Here is a 16,394-nt window from a genome sequence, read left to right as displayed (position 1 = left end):
TAGTAATCTTAGCAGTGGATTATGGTACATTGTTATTATTTCATTGACTCAAGACTATAAATAGTTGATTTAGTGTAATAAAAAGACTATGTGCACTGAGAAAGGATCACAGTAAAGCTATCAGGTTATACTTTGTTACCTAGAATATTCTCTGATACATAGCATAGTAGAAATACTCATTTCCTTCTTGATTTTCCAAAAAATATGACTTTGGCAGAAAAGTGCTATTAGAAGACTAAGACAGTCTCTAGAGCTCAATTCCAGACTCCACTTTGGCCAGAATTACATTTTTTTCAAAAGTGGGGGAATAAAAGGTATTACAAGAAGGTTTGAAAATATAAATGGATTAATTTGAGAATAACTTTTCAAACTTCTGTTTCACTTAAGCCAGGTGATCAATGCTATGCTGGCTTGATTATAGTTTCTAATTTTCCTTCCTAACTTTTTGCATGAATAATATAAAAAATAAAGGATTTTTTAAAAGTTGAATACATTAATGCTTTCAGTCCCTAAACATGTTAATTCTTTGCTGATCCCCCTGTGAGTGAACCTTAACATTTCCAAACGCCGTATTATATCATTCTCTTTATTTTCATTTTCAGACTTCACAATCTAAAATGTAGGATTTTTCTGACCTTTACAAATAACTGAATTGATGTAGCTCTTGCCTTCACTCTATCACCTTGATCTAGCCATTTTCTCCGGTCTCAGCAGCTAAAAGTTTTATACTGGGTTGTGCTGTTACCACAAATATACCAATGACATTACACATCTTTGTTTTTGGTCATTCTATTATCTGCATTATATATTGTCATCCCTGATTTCTATAATGATTTTCTCTGCAACTTTGTTCCCTCTCTTCACAACCATAAGGTGATTCCTGAAGTGGTTCTGTCTAATAAAAACTCTGATTCCTTTCAGGTTTGTCTTTAACCTCAGGGTTCATAGATGTATTGTTTCCTTAAACAGTTAATTTCATTAGGATTGTGTTGCATATGAATACTTGGCTAGGCCTAAGCAGTCTTTCAATTCATTAGGATAAACTATTTGCAAAATAAACCTCTTCCCTGATCAAAAGCATTGTGTACCAGTGGAATGTATTCTGCCACCTGTAGGTCATTACTCATTATTTTTCTAATTACAGCTTCATTGTAGTCAGTTCAACCTTAGTCTACAACCCCATCTTTCCTCACAGCTGATCTTTAACTCAGTGTTTTATTCTTTAAGTAGTGTCCACAATTTTTCCCCTTTGAAGTATAATGAAACCAGCTATCTTCCTAAATGATATTAAGTTCTCTCCCATCTCTAAGTCTCTTAATGCTACTTAAATTGTATTTCCTAGCATTTACTCATACACATCTGCATATTAGTTGATATTTGATTTTAATGTCCCTGAGATTAGAAGGAGGGAAATGAGTCAATGAAAAGGGACTTCTATATTCGTGATATTGTGATTTATACTAAGAAATATATATTTAGTCTTCGTCCCTGTTTCTGGCACAGAGTCCTAAAACCATTGGAATTTCCAGTGATGAGAAGTAATAAAGGTTTTTGTTATGCTAATGAGGTGACTTTTGGATCCCATCTAAGCATGAGGGCTGGTTGCCAGTAGAGCCAATGTATGGTTAGAGGGTTGGAACTTCCAGTCCCATCCCCAGACCTGCTGGGAGAGGAGAGGGGCTGGAGATTGAGTTCAGTCACCAATGGCCATGGTTTAATCAATCATGGTAAAAGCACTGGTTTGGAGAGCTTCCAGGTTGGTGAATATGTGAAGATTCTGGGAGAGTGGTGCCCTTGGAAATGGCATAGGAACTGCATTCCCTTTCTCTGTATCTTGTTCTATGTATCTCTTCCATCTGGCTGTTCCTGAGTTATATCCTTTTATAACAGACTGTCTTGAAAGTAAAATATTTTTCTGAGTTCTTTGTTCCACTTTAGCAAATTAATCAAACCCAAGGAGGGGGTCTTTGGAACCTCTGCTCTATAGCCAGGTGGTCACAAGTGCAGGTGACAACGTGGACTTGCAATTGGCATCTGAAGTGGGACATACGGGGCCGTTCTTGTGAGACTGAGCCCTTAACCCATGAGACCTGATGCCGTCTCCAGGCAGATAGTGTTGGAATTGGGTTGAATTGTAGATACCCTGCTGGTATTCAAAAATTGCTTAATGGTGTGGGAAAACCCTCTCTCCCCCTGGACACACACACTGGAATTGGTGATCAGAATAGTTGGTTGGTTATTAGAAGAGGGATCAGAGTCAGAATCAATAATATTTATGTCCTAACTCCCTAGATCTTGAAGACGAGTATGTACTTTTATTCCTATTGTTTAACAGTAAATTAGTGGTTCCTAAAATTTTTTTCCATATAAAAATTCAGTTTTCCAAGTAAGGAGGCCTTATTTAAAATGTCAAGTCTGTTCCATCTTTGGAGATACTGTCTAGGAATTTGCATATTTAATGCCACTGCACGTACTATATAGGTTGAGACCACTCTTAAACTCATTCAGAAACGCTTGGTGTCTATCTATTGGAGGAAATGAGACTTTATATTTTCCTCAGAAAATATATTAAATGTATGAAAATTATATTTTCCTCAGAAAAAGGGGTTGTTAAACTCCTTAAAAAATCTCATGTCACAAAGGTATTATGTATACTATGGAGTTTAAATACTGTGATTATACTAGTGACTTGTGCTTTGCTGAATGACTCTTATGCATCAGAGTTATTCAGTGTACTTAACAACTATTTTATCTAATTGACCGAAGAAACTTGTAAGTTTAACATCACTCCGTTTTATAAAGAAATTGAAGTCCCTAGAAGTTCATGAACATATCCTAAGTAAATATATCTAGTAAGTGACTGAGCCAAAGTTAAATTTTGGCTCCTATTCCACTCTTTTCTCCATAATGTTGTGTACTTAGGTGTATTTGATTGACTACTTTGTAATGTAAATTATGAGTTTACCTTAAGCCTTTTTTAGTGATGGAATGAAGTATTTTAAAATCATTAAATCAATTTATTTTTGATTTAATTTTTAATGTTTATTTATTTTTGAGAGTGAGAGATAGAGTGTGAGTGGGGGGAGGAGCAGAGAGAGAGGGGACAGAGGATCTGAAGCAGGCTCTGCACTGACAGCAGAGAGCCCAATGCAGGGTTCAAAGCCATGATCTGTGAGATCATGTCCTGAGCCAAAGTCTGAGGCTTAACCGACTGAGCCACCCAGGCACCCCATTTTTGATTTTGGAAAAATACAGACTTAAGTAAGCCTTGCATATCATACTCAAGAGAATTCCAACCACTGTGAACTTTGGTTTTTGGGGCTCAGACTTCAAGGTAGCACCTATAAACCCTGCCTTCTGGTATTCGTGCTTTTGTTCATCAACTCCCCTTCAGTGTGCACAGAACCTGTGATTCTAACCAGTCGCATGCGCTGATAACATGTAGGTGGTTACATGAAGTTGTACCTGTATTGCTGGGGTTATTTCTGTTGCTGGCTTTGAAAAAACAACTTTCTGTATATCTGCAAGGAAATGAATTTTGCCAATACTCCAAGGGAGTCTGGAAGCAACTTCCTCTGTCCAGCCTCTGATGAGAACCCAGCCCTGGAAAGTATCTAATTGCAGCTTTGTAAATCTTAAGCAGAAGACCTGTTTAAATCATGACTCTTGACCCACAGAAACTGATAAGAAGTGTATGTTGTTTTAACTCAAGTTAAAACCAAGTTTGTGGTAATGTGTTATGCAGCAAAGGAAAACTAATGCAATTTTGGTTTGTTTTTATCCTTTGCATCTAATGATTGATTAACCAGATACTGAGGTTTTCTGTTGCAAACATATATATTAAGAAACAGGGTATTTTTTCTCCCCCGTAAGTGCTAAAACCATTAATTGAATGAATATATCTATGTTATATTTGACTGCCAGTGGGTATAGTAACCAATTAATCTTTTTGTCTTTTTGCTCCTTTAGCCCTCATAAATCCCTCATTAATTGAATAGACTAAGCATAGCTGTATGCCTCAGTGAGCTTATTTTACATTAGCTTTTTATTTACTTTATATTTCCCTGCAGCGATTTTTAAAAACAGGTTTCAACTTTTAGTAAAGGTGTATATATTACTTTTTTTTTTCCTGTTATTTTAACTGGCAAACATTTCCTTGTGTTCATTAAACTAGAGCTCAGGAGAGGTCTCATTTTTTTGGCAACTTTATGATTATACTTCTGAAATGACTAAGAAATAAGAGGCTACCACCGATGATACTCCCGACCTTTGTCAACCTTTCTCACATCCTCAAACATTTCTCAAACATCTCCTCAGTGGAACATGGCATTTAATATCCAAATAAAGTGTGGATGTGTCATACATATATTTGCTCTACATAAACCCTACAGTCTCTCACATCATCAAATCTTAAGAATATCTGCACACTCAGAAGACATACGTGAGATATGTTTATTTGACTACTTATTAAAAGAAAAATAGCAAAGGCTTGATAAAGTCAACCAAGGAAAGTCACAAGGCAGGTTAATATCTTTAATAAACAAAGATGTGTTATATAATTGTTGTTAAAGAGACATAGGTTTCAATATAAACATAGGAAAGAGATGTAAATAGATAATTCATAGAGTAGAAAAAGCATGTAAGCAATAAGTATATAAAAATATCAGCATCATAGTACTCAGGGAAATTCAAATTAAAATCAAAATGAGATAACATTTTATCTGCAAAGTTAGTGACAGACAGACATAAGAAAAAACAGTCTATTTCAGGTCAGAATGTGAATTGCTATCACCTTTTTTGGAAGACAACCTGGTAATACATATTATAGTTTAAATTTCATAATCTTTTACTCAAATTTGAGGAATTGCATCCACAGATTTATCAGTATATAAGAATGTATGCACTTGGCTGCATTTGCTATTTTCCTTATTCCTGCTGATTCATTCCAGCTGAAAATAGGTATTGAGATGTCAGTAGTAATGATCTGCTTGTTGGTAGTGTGAGAAAAGGGTTGGGTCTAAAATTGAAAATGGAGATCCTAGGCAGAGATTTATTTGGCCCTGCAATTTTACAGTTTATTAGGACATCTCTTTCAAGTCACACACATAGCTGTTATGTTTTGATGTATTTTCAGGGGATGGGATGTACCTCCAGTATGACCTTTCTGCTGTAACTGTAACCACCAGTGCCCTAAGATCCTTAAGACTGAGTTACCAGTTCCAGGGACTCCCTTTGTAAATAGCAGACTCCTTTTTAGGTGTCATGTTTTTCCTTTCTGCACTCTGTTGTCCATCATTCACTTTACTTGCTCACTGTTACAGAAGAGCTCTTATAGGCCATAGTATCTGATTATGATTCCAACAAACCAAAAACAAAAATTAAAACTGTGAATAAAAATATATTTAAGAAAATCTTGAAACAATGATACCTATTATCATGTATTCCATCTAGTTTGTCCTAGAGTTCCCAATCAGTAAAATGAGGCATGACAAAGGAATAAAAAAGTTTATAATTTGAAGAAAATGAAAAAACAAAACAAAACTGTCATTGCATGTGACATGATTGCATATATAAAAATTTCACTTTATATGTTATTTTTCATTCCATTTATTTGTTACGCAAATATTTCTCACTTTATCACATTTTTTTGTATGATTTTTCTTGTGCGTGAACTTTCACTGTCACCTGTTTTTGAATGAAAAACCCAGATTCATCAAAAGCATCTGTTCTTTCTGAAGCATCTTCATGTGGAGTTTGATTCTCCTTTGTCTGTTATCTTTGTATATCGCATATTCCTCCAAAATAACGTTTACCTTAAATCTCATTCATCTTTACCTGTGCACTGTAAGAATCTCACAGAGGTAGTTCTTTTTATATTAGCATTCCTAGCATTTAGCATATTTCTTTGTAGATATAAGGAATAAACATAAATGAATAAGGCAATTCGGGCTGATGAAAGGAGGGACCTAATTACATTAAGCTTTGGGTTTCACTATTGTCCAAAGAGTCTACAAAGGAAAGAGGTAGGAACAGTAGGAATAGAATTAGCGGTTGAATTTTATCACCTTTTTACTCATACTCAACAACATCTAGTTGACTAAACGATAGTGAAATACTTGATTTAACAGAGAGATCCTGCTGTAAAGTTAACAGAGCAAATTAAATAAAGGAGGGAAAATTGGCATGCTATTAACAAACTATTCCATCTGAAATAAAAGGCCAGATAGATTTACAAAAAGTAATACTTGGGTCATCAAAGTCTCTTCTCCAGAATTTAAGTTTATTTGGGATCTTCCCCCCCCCCCACCGAGGTATTTCAGCCTGAAGTAGTCATGAAACTAAATTATATTTTTTAAATGCTTAGATGTAATAATATCTGTACTATCTCTATGATTTGTGTTGTGTTTTTACTAGTTTTTCTCTCACTGAATTCACTCCACTTACTTCTTGATCTTTGCTTTTATCCTATTATATACCTCTTTGCCACTTTTTTTCTTATATGAGCCTCTCTTCTTGGCCACCTCCCTAGCTCCTTTCAGTTTAATACCTTTGGCAATCTCAAGATTCCACTGATGGAGATGCAATTAATATGGAACTAGTCATTATCATCTCTTGCATAGAGTTCTGCAATAACCTTTTAAAAAATCTCCCTTCTTTTCTCTCCCCTATTTTGGAGAATTGTATTATTATTCCAAATATTTGCATGCCTTTCTTGAGGACTTGCCCCTACCTGTGGGAGGATTATAGATCTGGTCTTTTGATGTCAGACCTGACCCCATGACTTGCTGTGACATATTGAAATGTCAACAGAAGTAACCCAAGACACTTTTGCACAGAAACTTTAAGAACCAAGTCCTGGTCCAGCCGGTCTCTTTTTTCCTTTGGCGTGAGACTGGCATTGTCCCAGATAGCAACTGTTCGATCATAGAAAAGACAACATGGAACAGAGGCACAGATGACCCACAATGGCTATGCGATGTTAGTGAGAGAAAAAAAAACAAAACAAACACCTTATTTTTTCTTTGCTTTTCAGGCCTCTGAAATCTTAGCGTTGCCTGCTACCACAGTATAATTTAGTCAACTCTGATTCATGTTCCTTCCCCGCACCCAGTCTTTTCTCAACACAGTAGCCAGAGTGAGTTTTTAAAATTGTAAATCATGTTGCCCAATTTACCTCATTTAAAGTCTGAACTGCTTCTCCATTCCACATGAGTGAAAAGACAGACGTTTACGATAAGTGCAGAAACCCCGCCTGATGTGCCACCACACTTCCACTTTAGCTTTAGGAACACAGCATGGACCACTTCCCTTGTAATCTCTGTGGGGCAAGGGCAAGCATTCAGGCCCTCTTGTTCCTCCTCAAATAAGTTCCTACTGCAGGAGTTGTGCATAGAATGTTCCCTCTTTCTTCTGCTGGCTCCCTCGCCTGCTTCTGGTCTTTGTTCAGGTCCTGCTTTCTCAGAGAGGCAGACTTTGACCACCCTATTTAAAATTGCAACATGTTAACTAACCCCTACCCCCACCCACTGCATAGGCTGAATCCTCTTTGGCCTGATTTGTGTTGTTTGTTTTTCTCTATTACATTTATTATTTATTGTCTGTTACCACTCTAGAACTTAAGTTTGGTGAGGTCAGGAATCTTGTTCTCTCTTGTTCACACAACAGTGAACTAGATAGAATAGTACCTGGCAGATACATATAGTAAGCTATTTTTGGTGATAACCATTGGGCGAGAAACAGGGGTTGTAGCTATGTGTGACTTATTTCACATTTATTTCAGCTGATCTGTGAAGTCCTAATCTCTGAATATTTATTAAAACCAATTTGCTAGACAGGAGACTGTAAGGCCAGAATATATGACACACATACATTCAGTAGTCTGAAGACTGCTGTCATGCCAGGACCTACAAAAAAATGCCAGATAAATGAAATTTGTGTTTGGCTTTTCTCCTCCTTCTCTGGAATCTTTATTTTTGTTTGAATAAAAGAGGGAAGGAAGAGTTGGGGTGCCTGGGTGGCTCAGTGGGTTAAGCGTCTGACTCTTGATTTCATCTCCGGTCATAATCTCACAGTTAGTGAGTTCGATCCCCCACATCGGGCTCCATGCTGGCAGTGAGGGGCCTGCTTGGAATTCTCTCTCACTCTCTCTCTCTGCTCTTCCTCTGCTGGAGTGCTGTCTCTCTCAAAATAAATAGACTTTAAAGAGTTAAAAGTTATAATTATTCAGGGGGTGAAATATAACTTTTTTTATTTGTTTTACATATGACAAAATAAAAGGACCAGAGACACTAATTGACTTTCATGTTGCTGTTTTTTCCCTCACTCTAACCCAAAAGTCAGCAAAATGAATCAGGAAGAAGGGTGAGAAGAACAAAGTGGGGAAACAATGGAAATCCATTTCAATCATGGCCCTTCCTATACTGAAGATTTCCCAACCTAACACAGGCCCAAGCAGAGAGAATAAGAAAGCTTATAAGTAAACGAAAAATGAAAACCTTGGTATTAGACCAGACTGGATTTTTACTACCAGAAAAAATAATTTGGTGGAGGTAGTTTAATGAGCAGTGATATAAAAGGGTCAAGTTGTTGTCCTTGAATGCTGTTGATTCCAATGCATTCAATAATATAGTTATGCCAGTTAAAAAAATATTCTAGGGCGCCTGGGTGGCTCAGTCGGTTGAGCGTCTGACTTCGGTTCAGGTCACGATCTCGCTCTGTCTCAAAAATAAATAAACGTTAAAAAAAAATTAAAAAAATATATATATATTCTAAAATTTACCCTATTCTATTTAATGATGACTTTCTAATTGGTCTTTGTAAGTTAATAATTCATTGGCCCTTTTAATAACAAATATATCTGTAGAGGCTGCTTTTAGGCCAACAACTTGAACAGTGGAAACCTGAGTGATGAGAGGGGCCCACAGTGACCCCCTGCCCCCTAGCTGAATACAAACAGGCCCATTAGGTGACCCAGCTCAAAAGATCCATAATCCCTAACTTACCAAAAAAGGAAAATTCCATATGTTCCCATACCTCCTCACCTTCTCCCTTAACTATAGCCCCCCACTCACTGTCTCCTGGCAGATAGCCTCCCCTGTGCTGTCCTGCTACCCATTGCTCCCTTCAAGTGGACTCAATAAACTTCTATCTCCTTTGTTCTATCTTGGGTAAATTCTTTCACTGCCCACATCACCATCACTGGCCTCCACCCCATTGGGTTGCCCTACAGTATCCTCTTTTAGTTAATACCTTGTAAAATTATAGAGTCGTATTAATTTTGCTTGATGTTTGATAATCCTATGGGAATCATTAGGAAATATCTTCTTAATTTTCTTTCTTTTATCATGTTCCATTTTATTCCTTACTGTAACTTTTGGTGAGTAATTTGGCATAAAATCCTGGAGCATGTCACACGTTCGACTTTACTTCAAACAGGTGTATTTCACAGTATCAGCTGCCACAGTAGTGCCCAGTGCCTTTAAGAGATCATTTTTTAAGATTAAGGAAATGTCTCTGAAAAAAATAAAGCTCGATTCAGAAAGATAAGTGTACAATTATAAAAGCAATTATAAGGCTTTCTGACTGGATGTGGAAGGAAAGTGTTACTTAGCCAGTTTCACTTAGATCTTTCTGCAATGGCACTTCCAGGCTCTAGGAAAACCTAGTCATAAAGAATATAAAAATTCAGAAAGCTAATATTTTTGTTTAGGACAGCTAAGGAGTGGGGTGCCTGGGTGGCTCAGCTGGTTAAGCATCTGACTTTGGCTCAGGTCACGATCTCACAGTTAGTGAGTTTGAGCCCTGAGCCCTGCATCAAGCTCTGTTCCGACAGCTCAGAGCCTGGAGACTGCTTCAGATTCTGTGTGTGTGTGTGTGTCTCTCTCTCTGCCCCTCCTCCTCCTCCTCCTCCTCCTCCTCCTCCTCCTCCTTCTTCTTCTTCTTCTTCTCTCTCTTTCTCTCTCTCTCTCAAAATAAATAAACATTAAAAAAAAATTTAAAAAGAAGGTAAAGAGTTCTCCAAGCTAGTCTTTTGCAGAAAATTAGGGATTCTTCACATTTAAAGGTTTTTTACTTTATTTTAAAAATAGGAATGTTCTTAGTATAGTTAATGGTAACCTCTTACATTTGTTAAGCACCTTATGATGCAAAGAACGATTTTACATTTGTTACTAGGATTTGTTTTAGGGCAACTAGATAGAGAATGGTGGTTTTGAAATTTACCTAGGGTCTAGCAGAACTCAGACATTCTGTTTTTTGCTACATTTCACTACTTTCTTATTACTCTTGGAAAAGAAAGTGGTAATCCCCAGTGTCCTGCATCTGGGAAAAAAATCCCACAGAAGTTGACTCGGTCAACCATGAAATTTGAATGCATCTTAAAGATTAAATTACACTCTACTTTGCTTTAGAAATTCTGCCATCTAATATCATGCTGAAGGATAAAACATGATTCGAATTTCACAATTACCTTAGGCCCTTGGTTGATACAACATGTCAAACTGTATCTGATTTCCAAAGTATCTTCAACACAAAGTCATCTGGTTAGGTCTTTCCTTCCATCAAGTTGTAGTTTAGATGAAGTTTGTCTTTAGTGTACTCAATCTTCTTTTCTATACATTTTTTAATTCTCATTAGATTAATATTTGTAAGATTATTTTTTTATTTTGAGAGAGAGAGAGAGGGAGGGAGAACAAGTAGAGGATGGGCAGAGAGAGAGGGAGAAAGAATATCCCTAACAGGCTCTGCACTGTCAGCCTGGAGCCCAACGCAGCACTCCATCTCACTACCCATGAGATCATGACCTGAGCTGAACTCAAGAGTTGGTCACTTAATCGACTGAGCCACCCAGACGCCCCAGATGAATATATATGTATTTTTAAGATTGCTACTTAATTTGTTTGATTTTGCCACATAAAAAAACTTAACTCTCTTGCAGGATTTGACAAAAGTATTAAAAATAATATGTAAAAGTCTAATGAGACTTTAGTGTGTTAGCTCTCTGTGATATCTGCAATTACTTTAAGACAAATGTCAGGTATCAGCAAGCAATTTAAGAGGAATCTGAAGTGATAATCGAGTCTCTCTACATTCTTTAAATTTGTACCACAAAGTGGTTGCCTATTCTGCACAATATTCCTGGCAGATGGACAGCATGGATTCATTTGTTCCCAGAAGTTTGTTGGGACATTCAGGAAGTTCAGAAACAATAAAGGCAAAGAACAAAAGAAGATCAAAGATCAAAACAGAACACACATATGCACATATTATAAAAGACCATGGTATAATTGAATTAAATCATTGGTCTCTCTTCCCTGCAAGATTATACATCCTTACTCATTGACTTAGCTTTGCCATGTGATGGTAAAACAAAACAAAACAAAAAACCTAGAGATAAACTAAATATGAATTAAGAAAGATTGGTTGAAGAATTTTTGATAAATATAACATGGCACATTATGCAGTTAGTTTTCATGTAAACTAGATTTAATTAGATTTAATGAACATTAGATTAAGCTTATTTACATGAAGAGATGTCATTCATGTATGATATGTGGAAAGAGGGCATATCTTAGATGAAAGTGTATAATAGAGTTCATTGTATAAAAAAGTAGCAAATTATGGTATGTTTATGTAGATAAGCCTTTCAAAGAACAGTCACCATTGGACACTGATGCAAAAATATTCAGAAATAGATTGGAGGAGGGAAATTAAGATTGTTAACATTTACTTTTTACAACTTTGCGGTGTTCACTTTGTTAAAATATAAAATATTTCTTTCTGTAATTAAAAATTAAAAAAAAACAGGAACATACAAACAAAAATAATAACTTAAAATTGTTTTGTATTGTATTTTTTGAACGTTTATTTATTTTTGAGAGAGAAAGATAGTGTAGGTGGGGGAGTGCAGGGAGAGAGGGGACAGAGGATCTGAAGAAGGCTCTGTGCTGACAGCAAAGACCCTGATGAGGGAATCGAACTCTCGAGCTGTGAGATCATGACTTGAGCCGAAGTCAGATGCTTAACTGACTGAGCTACCCAGGAGCCCTAACTTGAAATTTTTAAAATTAAGATGACATTTCCTAACTGACATGAACAGAATTGGGAGAGCAAATATGCCCAAATACTGGCTGTGATCAGGCACTTCTTTCCATGCCCTTCCCAAGGAAAGCATTTGGGAAAATCTGGCAGTTTTCTCTCACTGCCAATGACAGAATTCTGTTTTGATCTAAAATCTTCTACCTTGTTCTCCAGGGAAATCCTGTTTGAAAAAAAAGTTTTGTATAGGATTAAATGAATTAGATTAGGATGAGGTATATGGGTTTGCAGGTTTGCAGGGAAGACTATTTGGTATGAGATGTGTGAGGTCAGCTGTATGATGCAATGAAAGAAGATGAAAAGAGAGAGGACATTATTAAAATCCTTTCATTGATTAATATATCACCCTCAAACTGTTGGCATATGCAAATAAAGATCCATAGTTAATGTGATCCTACTTTGGCTTATAGACTTAATGTTTTTCCTTTAATACCATACCAGTACCCTGACCATGTAGGCCATGTAAGTCATGACTCTAATGTTTTAAAATAACAGTTTTCTTAGAGTTGTCTCTAAGAAAGAGAGTTTGTCTCACAAGGCATTGTGTTTTATGCAGTTGTGTAATATGTTGTTTTAGTGATTTTTGCCTGAAAATCTGCCTAAGAGCCCAGTTATCCCACTGATTTATGATGAGAGACATCACAGGTCTGGGAGGTGGCTGGGGTGGCTGTTCTTCATTCATCAAGTCAGCTTCATATCTGCCCCACAGATCTTTCATTCTGAGACCCAGGCAAGATCTTTTGATGACAGATGGCAGAACGACAAAAGCACAAGCCAAACCACGCAAACTGGTCTAAAGCCTCTAATCAGTTGAGGCACACATTATATTCAACTTACATAGCACTAGTCAGAGCACATCATATAGTTAAACCCCAAGTAAAACCCCAAGTTGGAATGACAGGGGAGCATACTACACCCCAAGAGGAAGGCAGGGCAGAGTCAAATGGAAAAGGGTATGAAAATAAAATCCTATTAAAGGGAGAGGTTGGAGAGTTGGTAGCAGTATATCCAAGATGGGGCTGGATCACATGGAGCACTGTTTTTTCTTAAACTAGTTAGGTGTAAAAAACTTAGGTCGTAAGTTTATAAAAAAGATTACTCTCTGTTTTTCCAAATTCCCCCTCCGCTACACGTCAAAACCTTTGCTTAGCTCTCACCACTATGATTTAAGGTAGTACAAGAGAAACGGAATAGAGAAATATTATGACAAATCCTGAGAAATTTGGGTCTTCCTCGACTTTGAAAGCAGATCTGCCACTTACTATTTCTGTCCCATGGGCAGAAAGAGTCAGGGATTTGGAGAGATGACCTTGTCTATATAAAGCTTAGTGCCACATAGTGATTCTACCCATTATTTGATTGTGCTCCTGTCCATGTACTAGAAAATAGTTCATAACAGCTACTTCTAGGGATAAACTGGAAGATAACGGAAAGAGGTCCTAAACTTCTCTCTCTGCTTCACAAGTGCACTGAAGGACACCTGCCATTTTTTGGCATGCCCAGCATTCATTTTCACCTCTTCTGGCAAATTATTATTTCCCCAGATGTATTCTCTGTGTTTTGAGTGAGATAGATTCAAATCCTGTGGCTGTGTGACCCAGGCTTGAACAATCAAAACATCATATCCCAATGATTAATTCAGGTGTGAGAAGGTGATTCAGTCAGAGCCCTGGAGACTAAATTCTAGGACTTTTGTTGGAACCATTGGAAAGAAAGCACTCTCCACCTGTCCTGCTGGGGTCGGTGTTAGGATGATACATAAGTTGAGATATATAGGCAGTCATCTTTCCATTGTGTGGAGAGGAGTTGAGAATTTAAGGCACAGCAGTGTAGAACACATAAGGGCGAAAGCCAGAGAGTCCTGTGTCATCATTTTATTCTCTGTATCCAGACATGCCTGAAAATACCCCTAGACTTTCAAGTTACATGAATCAAAACATTCCTAGTTTTGTTCAATTAATTTTGGTTGTTTTTTCCTGTCATTTTGCTACCAAGTGTCTTCCTGTTCAGTTAATACTAGTATCTTTGTTTTATGTAGTTCATACTAGTATCTAGCAAAACTTTATAAAGGATATGCCTCTAATAAAAAAAAAAATGAAGGTGCACACCATTGAAAAGGAAAGGAATTCCCTACAAAGGTGATTCTTTCTTTTTCATTTTAATTTAAAATACAAATTTATCCTGATTTTAAAAGTAAAGTAGTGGGAATGACAGTAACAAACAAGATTTCACCAGTGGATATTGTGACGTGACTATAGCAGACTAATATATGAAACTTAGTAAGGAAATGGCTGCATTTCAAAATGGCTAAATATGCAGGCCCCCAAAATGAAGATACTTTTCTTTTTTTTTTTTATTTTTTTTTATTTTTTTTATTTTTTAATATATGAAATTTACTGTCAAATTGGTTTCCATACAACACCCAGTGATGAAGATACTTTTCAAACTGCCACATTCACTCTGAAACCCATTCATCTCCATCGGCATCCCAAAGATTAAGCACCTGTTCTGTTCAGCTTGGTAATAAAGTGGCTAGCATGCTGTACCACTGACATCACAGGACAGTGCCTGTAAAGCTAGATTTCTGATGATGGGCTCCAGCTGCACTTTCACACAGGTCATCATCCTCATCTGGGAGAGTAGCTGTCTGAACAACACTAGATCATGCTCATACTGTGCTGCCAAAGCTGGGTCCAGACAGCCTCCAAGTTAGGGTCTCCAAATAGTTTTCTGGCAAGACACAGGAAGGGCTTTTCAAAGTTGTAGTTACTTTTGGCAGAAATGTCATAGTACTGAAGGTTCTTTTGGCGGAAGGCAATGGATTTGGCCTTAACTTTACTGTCCTGACTGTTCACTTTGTCACACAGCACAGTGGGGATATTTACACATACTTGTACCAGATCTCTATGTCAGTTATGCACATTCTTGTAAGTGACCCGTGCTGTTACATCATATATTATAATGGCACACTGGGCTTAGGTGTAATAGCCATCTCTCAGCACACCAAATTTCTCCTGACCAACCGTATCCCATACATTGAACTCAGTAGGTCCTCATTTGGAATGGAACACAAGGAGATGGGCCTCAACACCCAAGTTAGCTACATACTTCTCCAATTCATCAGTCAGATGATATTTCATAAATGTAGTTTTTCCAGTACTACCATCACCAACCAATACAAGTTTGAACTGGACTTAGAGTTCTCCTTGGGCAGCCATTGTGATGTTGCTTCCAGAAGCATTTCCTGCCCATCTGAGCCATAGTTAATATTTCTTTGAGTGTTTTTTTTGTTTTTTTTTGTTTTTGGTAATTAATTCCCACCCTTCTCTTACCTCCCAGTATAATTTGACCTGTTGAAGTTCTTATGATGGAAAGTTCATAAGGGCCACCAATTAGGTGAGAAAAATGATTCAAATACAAACCACTGTTCCAAGAAGTTGTAAGTTTATTTTCTTTATGGCTAAAGAATGTTGAATATTTATAGTAATATTTGTTTTGAAAAAACATAAATGTGATTGTATAATATTTTCTGTGATTAAAAGTCAGTATAGAACATTATAAAAGCATTTTTCTCAAAGAGGGATTGATAATTTACCTGTAGATTTGGGCCATCAGAGGACCTGAGTTCTAGCCTAATTCTAATGCTTTGTGACTTAGAGAAAACCACCTAGCATTTGGCTAACAACATCATCTACAAAATAAGGGGGTCAAATTAAATCACATCTAAAAGTGCTTCTCTCTTTACAATGCTGTAAGCTCTAGCATATTACTTACATTAGTTACTCTTTATTTTTTGTTAAAATTATTTATTTATTTATTTATTTAGACAGAGTTTATTGAGTTTATTTATTTTTGAGACAGAGAGAGACAGAGCATGAACGGGGGAGGGGCAGAGAGAAAGGGAGACACAGAATCGGAAGCAGGCTCCAGGCTCTGAGCCATCAGCCCAGAGCCCGACGCGAGGCTCCAACTCACAGACCGTGAGATCATGACTTGAGCTGAAGTCGGACTCCCAACCGACTGAGCCACCCAGGCACCCCATTAGTTTCTCTTTAAATATCATGCTCTCCTAAATACATGGAATAATATTACCTTTATATTTTTAGGAATGGTTATACTATCCATAGAGCAAAATCTGTCCTTGATTTTACTTTTGCTGATGTAACTACATTCTTAGGCATATAGAACTGAGTAAGGGAATCAAAACATGACAAAATGGTTTAATTTACATAATCTTGACTTTATCTCCTAAGCAGAACAGAGTGAAGATCATGGTGACCAACTCACTATGCATAATG

The 16,394-nt window shown here is 37.0% G+C and overlaps 1 pseudogene; it reads right to left on the bottom strand.

The window, feature by feature from the left end:
• Window positions 1-14,650: 14,650 nt before the first annotated feature.
• On the bottom strand, window positions 14,651-15,428 carry LOC125911390 (GTP-binding nuclear protein Ran-like; annotated as a pseudogene).
• Window positions 15,429-16,394: the final 966 nt, after the last annotated feature.

Source organism: Panthera uncia (assembly GCF_023721935.1).
Source record: "Panthera uncia isolate 11264 chromosome C1 unlocalized genomic scaffold, Puncia_PCG_1.0 HiC_scaffold_3, whole genome shotgun sequence".
Taxonomy (NCBI): Eukaryota; Metazoa; Chordata; class Mammalia; order Carnivora; family Felidae; genus Panthera; species Panthera uncia.
This window is presented reverse-complemented; position numbering and strand designations above follow the sequence as displayed.